The sequence below is a fragment of the Solanum verrucosum genome, unplaced genomic scaffold (genome assembly GCF_900185275.1).
Source record: "Solanum verrucosum unplaced genomic scaffold, falcon-dt-bn FXZP01000304.1, whole genome shotgun sequence".
NCBI lineage: Eukaryota > Viridiplantae > Streptophyta > Magnoliopsida > Solanales > Solanaceae > Solanum > Solanum verrucosum.
In genome coordinates, this window is record NW_026019943.1 from 70,789 (window position 1) to 80,062 (window position 9,274).

General features: G+C 34.8%; 1 long non-coding RNA gene and 1 pseudogene across 1 annotated transcript; both read right to left on the minus strand.

The window, feature by feature from the left end:
* Positions 1–1,487: 1,487 nt before the first annotated feature.
* Positions 1,488–5,563, minus strand: LOC125839048 (uncharacterized; annotated as a pseudogene).
* A 1,004-nt stretch (positions 5,564–6,567) lies between these two features.
* Positions 6,568–7,097, minus strand: LOC125839125 (uncharacterized). Its single transcript, XR_007443656.1, has 3 exons — positions 7,012–7,097; positions 6,824–6,923; positions 6,568–6,729 (listed from the first exon to the last, which is right to left on the minus strand). It is a non-coding gene; the product is annotated as an uncharacterized LOC125839125 (long non-coding RNA).
* Between the last annotated feature and the right edge of the window lie 2,177 nt (positions 7,098–9,274).

The following is a 9,274-nucleotide window of genomic DNA, read 5'->3' on the forward strand; positions in this document are numbered from 1 at the left end:
CTACTATTTTAAAAGCTTTCCATATATTGCATCTTTTTTCGTTGCTTTATCCAGAGTTGAGTATTCAGAGTTGAGTATCCAGAGTTGAGTATTTTGTTATTGAGTTGAGCCTTATTTCTCTTAGTTGAGTTGAACTATGTTTCATAGAGTTGAATATCTTATTATTGAGTTGAGACTTATTTTACTGAGTTAAATATCTTATCATTGAGTTGAGCCATATTTTCTCTGAGTTGAGTTGAACTATGTTTCCTTGAGTTGAGTTGAACTATGTTTCTTTGAGTTGATTTGAGTTGAGTGAGATTCGAAGAGGTAAGTATGTTTTTATTCACCAGTTCAAGCTTATGTTTATGCTTTAGAATTTTCCTTGCATGCTCGTACATTCCATGTATTGAGTCATTTGGCATGTATCGTTTCATGATGCAAATACATGTATTCAGGATCATCAACAAGCATTTCGTTGAGGTCATGGGATATTCCAGTCAACTTTGGTGAGCCTTCTTATATTCCGGAGGACTTCACCTTTATCTTACAACTAGTAATTTGAGATGTCGTGGGTCTTGTCCCGATATTCTTCTGTAATAGTAGAGGCTTCATAGATAGATAGTAGAGTTTGAGAAGTTTGTATCATTTATTTTGTTAAATGTTTTAAAGACTTGAGTTGCCTATTTCTGGCGAGTTGAATGTACTATTTTATTCAGTTTTTAAGCTTTTTATACTTGAGTTAGTCTTTCGCTTGTAGTCATTCAGGATGAGGGTTCTCTTGGGGACCAACAATCACTCCAAAAAAAACTGTGTTTAGCGACAAACAAAATCGGTCGCTAAATAGCTTATTCCGTCGCTATTTTGGTTTAGCGACGGAATAGCGACAAAATATTGTTCGTCTCTATATTGCACGTAGCTAACCATTTAGCGACGAAAAAATTGAATCCGTCACAAACTGAGTGACGGATTTGCGACGAAAGTTATCCGTTGTCAAGATTAGCAACGGAAAAATCTGTCACTATTTTTGTAATTTATGTCGTTGTTCTTATAACTTATTTCGTCGTCTCAACATATTGGCGACCAAATGATTGTCGCTAATTTTGTCACCAATTTCTTTAGCGACAAAAAAATTCGTCGTGTATTTTAAATTTTATCCCTCATTTTATATATTATTTCATCGTTTTATCATATAGGGCAACCAAATATTTTGTTGCTAATTTCATCTCCATTCATTTAGCGACGAAAATAATTTGTCACAAATCTATCAATATATTTTTATTTGTGTAATTAAATACACATTTCAACACATATTATATAATCATAAAATTAACTTAATTCGTAGAAATTAATATTCTACAAGATCCAAAATACATAGCTAAGTGCAAATTATATTACCAAGTTCAAAATATCCCCAATGATAAATTTCAAGCAAAATATATAGCTGAAAGCATTTGCAACAAAATCTAGCCAACAAAAACTAACTAAGAGAGACTAGAGAGCCACAATCATTCCTCAGAAAGCGATGCACGATCCTCATCGATATTTTTTGCAGTTGGAGCAGGAATTACAGGTGCAATAGTTGATGGATGGTTGGTAGCTAAGTCTGCTTGAGATGAGGCTGGAGAAATCAAACCACGTACCTGCTCTACAAATATAGGAAGCAAGTGATTAGTTAGCGAAGGAATTATTCGCACCACTAACTCATCCATATTTTCTGTCGGTATTGTTTGAGCATTTGGACATGGTACTGAGCCAGAAGCATCAGATCCATAAGAGACACGAAAATTTGGTCCATAAAATACTTTTGCTTGAGCTCCAAGACCATATATCCTTCTTTTCTTTTCCCCTCCCGCTGCTTGATAATATGCTTTCCATTGATCAACTTCAGATTGAGTTTGTGTTTGGTTCTGTAATATTTCTTGATATTTTTCCTGCAAAAGAGTGAAAATTAGTGAAATTATTTATTTATAACAACAATAGACACATACAGACTCAACTAACAGCAATGAGTTCTCATTTGTTTAAAAAATTATGCAGTTAAAAAAGGTCTAAGAATAAAAACAGACAAACTGCGCAAAACAAAGTTCACATGACTAAATTTTGAACAAAACCAACATCAAATATCGAAAGCGAAATTCCAGATCAACACCAAATATTGAAATCTGAAAAAACTGCACTTGAGAAACAACTATTTAAGCTACAACGCCTACTTCTACTGATCCTAATATCTTTGTCAGGCTTAAGTGTCTAGAGAAGGAGAACACAACTCATAAAAAGCACTGACTGAAATGTATCGAAAGCAGAATTCCAGATTAACACTAGTCCTCATGAACAATAATCTAGGAGAGGAGCTTGAGAAGTTGAGGAATGGTCAAATAAGTCTGAGGGTAGAACTTGAGAAGTTGAAAGAATGGTCAGATAAGTCTGAGGGTCAGAAAACATAAATCTTTCTTTCCTAATTTGCTAGGTTGCGGAAAGGAAAATGTCTTTTTTTCCTAATTGCTGTAGTCAAGATCCCAATCTATAATTTTACTTGTGATATTCCAAAACCACAGATAATGCCTTTCACCTAGTAAACTTCAGCAGGTTTCCTATTGTCTAACCATAAGTCCCCACCTTTGGAAACAATAGTATATTGGCAGTTAACAACATTGATTTTCCTTCATTCACATGGTGATAACAGTTGCCAGTTGAACCAGTTGGCGAATTAAATATGCATATACTGTAAAATAATTCTGAAAATTGTTTGTTTTGATGATAGGCTTTTCCAGAGGAACTGTTTTATGTTCTCCGTACAGTGCACATCCTAAGAGCACTTAATGTTGGTCTGGGAATTAATTTTTCATGTGCTGAGCAGTGGAGATCCATTACTGAAGAAGGTCTGTATGGTGCAGGAAGACTTACATGTGTCTTCTGTTATGGTCCTAGCAGCAATGATACTAGAAATAGGCCACGATTGGTGGAGTCTCCAGATTGTGTGGCTGGCTCAGTCTAAGATTGGATTGGAAGGTGGAAAGCGAGATTTCTATGGAAGGAGAAGCTTTGATTGCAAAGTCTGCTTCTAGTTTAAATGATGAGACAGAGGCTTATCTTCAACTATGGACCTAGTATATTATCTTTTCCCATCAAATACAATAATATGAATTCTAGTACATGTTTAAATTATGATCTTCTTAACATATTGAAATTGAGAAAAATTAATTGAAATCTGAAAAAACTACACTTGAGAAACAACTACAACGCCTACTTCTACTGATCCTGATATCTTTGTCAAGCTTAAGTGTCTAGAGAAGGAGAACACAACTCTCAAAATTGAACTGAAAATAAAGGTTATAGAAAGGGATTTGAGCACTCAAACAACATAAACTGCCAGCAAGGACCAGTCGGAAAGCATAAAAAAGCTTAGTAAAAGAGCCTAGGAAGCTAAGGTTCAAATGGTGAACTGAAAATAAAACAAATATTTCTTTCTCTCAACCTATCTTGTGTTGTTTGTCATTCCTCTATAAACACATCGATGTGAATAAAAAAGAAGAAAATTAATAATGGTATGTGAACTTTGTCATTAGCAGGAGGATTTAGCAGTGGTTGCTGACAGGCTTTTAGAATGTCAGAAAACAATTGCATCCATTGGGAAACAACTACACTGTCTAGCTACTCTGATCAATTGTGTTCTAATCAAAATCAAAATAAAAATAACAGAAGCTAGAACGAAAATAAAGAGGAAGCACCTGCAACTTATTCCAATCAAAATCAATACCGACAATAACAATGAAGCTCGAAAAGGGGAATGTTTGCTAGATCGAGATAAAGCATTTTATCTGGATTTGTATAAAATAAACACAACAACAATATAAAATTAAGAAATCGAGTTCACAAGAAATCTCCATTCCCTTTTGAAGAGATGTCACCAAAAGGGGCAAGAACCTTCAGATTTTTCAACCACTTAGCAGATCATAAAAGCTTCATGCCAATAATCATAAGGGAATGGAGAAAACCAAGTCATCCAATGTTAACCATTCTCCTAAATTATTTGAGAAGTAAGAAGAGATATAGGCATTACTAGGATCATCAACTCATGTATTATCAACAGTAAGAAGAGATATAATGAGCAGTGGACCAGGACTGAAAAGAACACAACAATTGAAACTAATAACAACAGCCACAAATGAAGAGATTAGAAAGCACCTTAGGATCAGCAGTAAGAATATTGAACTTACATGCACGATTTGAGCTCGTTCACCAACAAAAGATTTTCCATCATGACCATGTGTATGGACATGCAAATGTATCTCACTTGGTGTTGGATTGCGACTATTTTTAATAGCCTATACAAGAAAATTTTTTTAAAGTACATGAAAATATAAAAGCATGGTATAGTGTAATTCGAGACCATATCTGTTAGTTCATAACAAAGTAAGGTTATCTAGGAGACACATCCCTATCAGTACTACATCGACATTAACAAATGTTTTTTCTTGTTCACAAAATTCTAGAAAATCCTTAGAGAAAAAACTTGAATGCTAACTCAATTGCAAATAGTCACTGTGACACAAGTAAATGAAAGGTGCGTGAAAATATACTTACAAGTCTCTTACGATGCTCTCCAATGGTAATAGAGACTCCCGTGTGAGTTCCTTTGGCAACTGCATCCTGACCGCCACAATGATTTCTTGAATTTATTTTTGACTTTTCAATAACCTCAGGTTTCTTCGAAATACTCATCCAACTTTCCCATATTTCTTCTGAAATATATTTTGGTCGTTTTCCTTCTTTTTTTAAGCCAGAAATGAAATCACTGTACCTTCTCGCTTCCTTCCTTCACCATTGTATCTTCACTTCACTATCAATGGGTGGATCCCAATAGAATTCCTTCTGAAATAGTTTTATAAATAACAACATCAGTATCCAAACTATAAAACTGATGAACCTTTTTAATTAAAATGCTGAAATATTATACCTCGAATTCCCCTAGATAAAAATCTTTTGTTTCTTGTGGGACACTTTTCCAATTAGTTCCCTTGGGATCAAGCTCACTCTTGAAAGACTCACATATTCAGTTAGAGCAAGTACTTGAAGGTTCCAACCTGAAAAAAAATTGAAGATATTATATGAACTCTTTGATACAGAAATTCACAGTATATTAATAATAATAGTGCAAACACACACTAACCCGGCAGCAGAAAGAAAAACAAGCGTCCGTTGTTAAGGGTTACTATTGCTCTCACCTTCACCTATTGTGTTGTTTTGACTAGATGTAGAGTCACCTGTTACGTTTCTCTGATCAGTAGATGCACCATCACCTATTGCATTGCTCCTATGAGGTATTACATGGGCTGGTTCAAGATGAACTGATGGGGTACTACATTGATCTGATGTTTGAACGGGAGGCGAAATAGTAGGAACTAAAGTCTGAACTTGAATGATATTATTTGGTCCACTAGAAGAACTAATACCACCTTGTTGAGAACTAGGTTATGAGAATAGGAACAGTAGGCATATTAACTCGACTTGTGCTACCTCGACCTCCAATTGACATCTTACTTGCACGACTTGTGTTACCTCGACCTCTGTCTCGTGTCATATCTACAAAAAAACAAAGTTAATCATATTTATCAAATCTGAGTTAAATAATTTCTCTCTTTTAAGAAATATTCAGATTCTTTCACACATGTCATGGACCAAACTGAACTTGAGAATGTCCAGAAGTAGGAAAAACAGAAGTTTGAGAATGCCTTCCAACTATATAAACAACTATCTTATTTCTTGAGTTTACCTGCTCATGCTAAAAATGAGGTACATTTAGAAAAATTTCAACCAAAGTTGAAGCATGTCATACACAAAAAGATACTAATAGCTTTAAGAAATTAGAGCTGCAAAGCACACAAAAGATACAACAATCAGTAAGCATTGTTTTTCCACAAGAAACAAATAGCATCCAAAACATACTACTATAAACAAACGTCATTAAAGACATTGTAGCACATTACTATCAATACACTAGCCTGTATCTATTTCTTCTTCGAACTCCTCATCATCCTCTTCAGATTCATTCTCAGTTTCATACTCCTCTTCTGTAAATTCTTCATCTAATTCATGATGCTCTGGAAACAATCCATACTCAATTGGTTCATCCATTTCAATTGCCTCCCCATTTGGATCATGCAGAAGTATAGTTTCATCAACAATAATATTCATATCTATCTCATGAACTTCAACTTCTTCAACTTGAAATGGAAGATTTGGTTCTGGTATTGTTATCACTCTCTCATCAGGTAATTCAATGACATCTCGAGGGTTGACTTTTAATACAGCTAACCAATCATCCTTCTCCTTCTTTGTGCTAGGATAAGACATATAACACACTTGAGTTGCTTGCATCGCAAGAATAAAAGGTTCATATTTTTTAAATCGACGATGATGATTAACATCGACCAATTTATACTGATTATGCACCTTAACACCAATATTTAATGTCGGATCAAACCATTCACACTTGAATAACATAACCTGCTTTAAAGGTGCTCTACAGTATTCCACTTGTATAATTTCTTGAATCCTTCCGTAGTAATCACCCGTATTTGGATCAGAGATACAAACTCCACTATTCATTGTTGATCTTGCACTACCGCGATGTAATGTGTGAAATTTGTATCCATTAACAAAACACACTGGATAAGAATACACACTTATTAATGGTCCATGAGCAAGACTACGCAAGTATTCATTTTCAATATGGTTGGATTGAACCTATTTAAAAAAAATATGATAAGATTTAGTCTAATTCACAAGACAATTCGACACATTATATTTTAAATGATAGTAATGATTTAATTAGGCTTACATATTCCTTGAACCATACAGAAAAATATGTTTCGAGACTCTCATCTATTTGATCTTGAGAGAGATTCGGAAACTCTTCTTGCAAACATTGCACATACATGCTTCATTGCAACAAAATAAGTCAAAAATAAATTCATAATATATGGACAAATTTATTATATGAAAGAAGTATAACCTTTAAAATTTTACCTCACAAATGGCTCAACCTCTTGACAATTTAGAAGAATATAAGTTTGGGCAGCCTTAATTTCCTCAAGAGACAAATCTCTCATTTTGGCTTCACCCGATAACCTTCCTGGATGGGTGAATATTGATAAATTTTATTCATCATCTTTCATAACACCACCATTATCATTACGGGACACATTATGATGACGTGACATAACATGAGGTTCAAAATAATGAGAAAAGAATTGTGTTGATTCGGCCATCAAGTATGCTTCACAAATAGAACCCTCAACACTAGCTTTGTTGCCTATCATATTTTTAAGAGTTCGAAGGTACCTATATATGTAAGAAATTAAATTATCATATTGAACTAGCATATTGACACTATATAACTGCATAAATATTTCATATTTACCTCTCAAAAGGATACATCCATCTATATTGTACAGGTCCAGTAATTCTTGCTTCATACGGAAGGTGCACGGGTAAATGTTCCATTGAGTTAAAGAATCCAGAAGGGAATATTCGTTCTAACTTACACAAAATTTGTGGGATGTGTACCTCTAATCTCTCTAAGTCCACCTTTCGAAGAACAATTGAAGTTAGATCTTTAAAAAATAAACTCAACTCTGTAAGTGCTTTCCACACATTACTAGGAAGTAGCTCACGAAAGGAAATTGGCAATAGTCGTTGCATGAACACATGGCAATCATGACTTTTCATCCCCAATAACTTAAATTTGTCTGTGTCAAGGCATCGACTCATATTTGAAACATACCCATCTGGAAACTTCACACCTTCCAACCAATCAAACAAGACCTTTTTTTCATTCTTGTCTATTGTATATGCAGCCTTGGGATAGCTTCCATCAGGATTTCTTGCTAACTCTGGCCGATTGCAGTATTTTACAACATCCTGACGTGCTTTGGGATTGTCTTTGGTTTTGCCATCAACATTAAGAACTGTATTAAATACATTATCAAAGACATTCTTCTCAATATGCATGACATCAAGATTATGCCGTATCATATTAGAACTACAATAAGGCAAATCCCAAAAGATGCTTCGTTTTTTCCAACCACATGACATACATAATCTCTTATTAACTTCTTCAGCATCTAACTCAGTTACCTTCATTATCCCCAACTCACAGATTTGATTAAGAATTTCTTGTCCCGTTCTAACAGGTGGTGGAGATCTTGTAACAGCATGACCTTTAAGAAAGTTTTTATGATCTTTCCTAAATGGATGGTTTTGATCAAGAAACATCCTATGACTGTCAAACCAAGTTGTTTTCCCACCATAATGTAATCAGAAGGATTGTGCGTCCTCCATACAATAAGGGCATGCTAAATTGCCACTGGTACTCCATCCTGATAACATAGAATATGCTGGAAAGTCATTGATAGTCCACATCAAAGTTACTCTTAATTGAAATTTTTTTCTTTTTTGAGATGTCAAATGCTTCTACACCTATCTCCCACAACAAAGTCAATTCTTTTATTAGAGGTTGTAGATAAACATCAATTTTTTGCTTAGGATTGTGTGGCCCTGGAACAATGATAGTTAAGAACATGTAAGCTTCTTTCATACACATTCCCGGAGGTAAATTGTATGGAGTAACAATCACTGGCCAAGAAGAGTATTTTCTTCCCGATTGAGCAAATGGTTGAAAACCATCAGTACATAACCCTAACCTCACATTCCTTGGTTCATCAGCAAAAAAAGAATGAGTTTCATTGAAGTGCTTCCAAGCCTCAGAGTCTGATGGATGACGCATTACTCCCTCTTCTTGTATATGCTCATGATGCCATCTCATGTCGGCAGCTGTAGCACGAGATGTATATAATCTTCACAATCTAGGAATAAGAGGAAAATAATACATTCTCTTGTAAGGAACCAATTTTCTCTTACGAGAACCAACTTGGTGTTTATACCTCTCATAGCCACAAAACTTACAAGATGTTAGATCCTTATCATCATCCCAATACAACATACATCCTGAATTACAACAATCAATCTTTTCAACAGGTAAACCCAAGCTACGCACTAGCTTCTTGGTCTGATAATAATTATCCAACACATGATTATCTTCAAGTAAAGCCTCTTTAAATAGTTGCATCATTTGATTATAACCCCTCTGTGACAAAGTGTTCTCCATTTTGATATTTAACATCCTACAAACTAATGCGAGTTGAGAGAGGGAAGAACCAAGATACAATTCTCATCAGCTGATTGTAGCAAATCATAAAACCTTTGTGAATCAGGATTAGGTTCCTCTTCC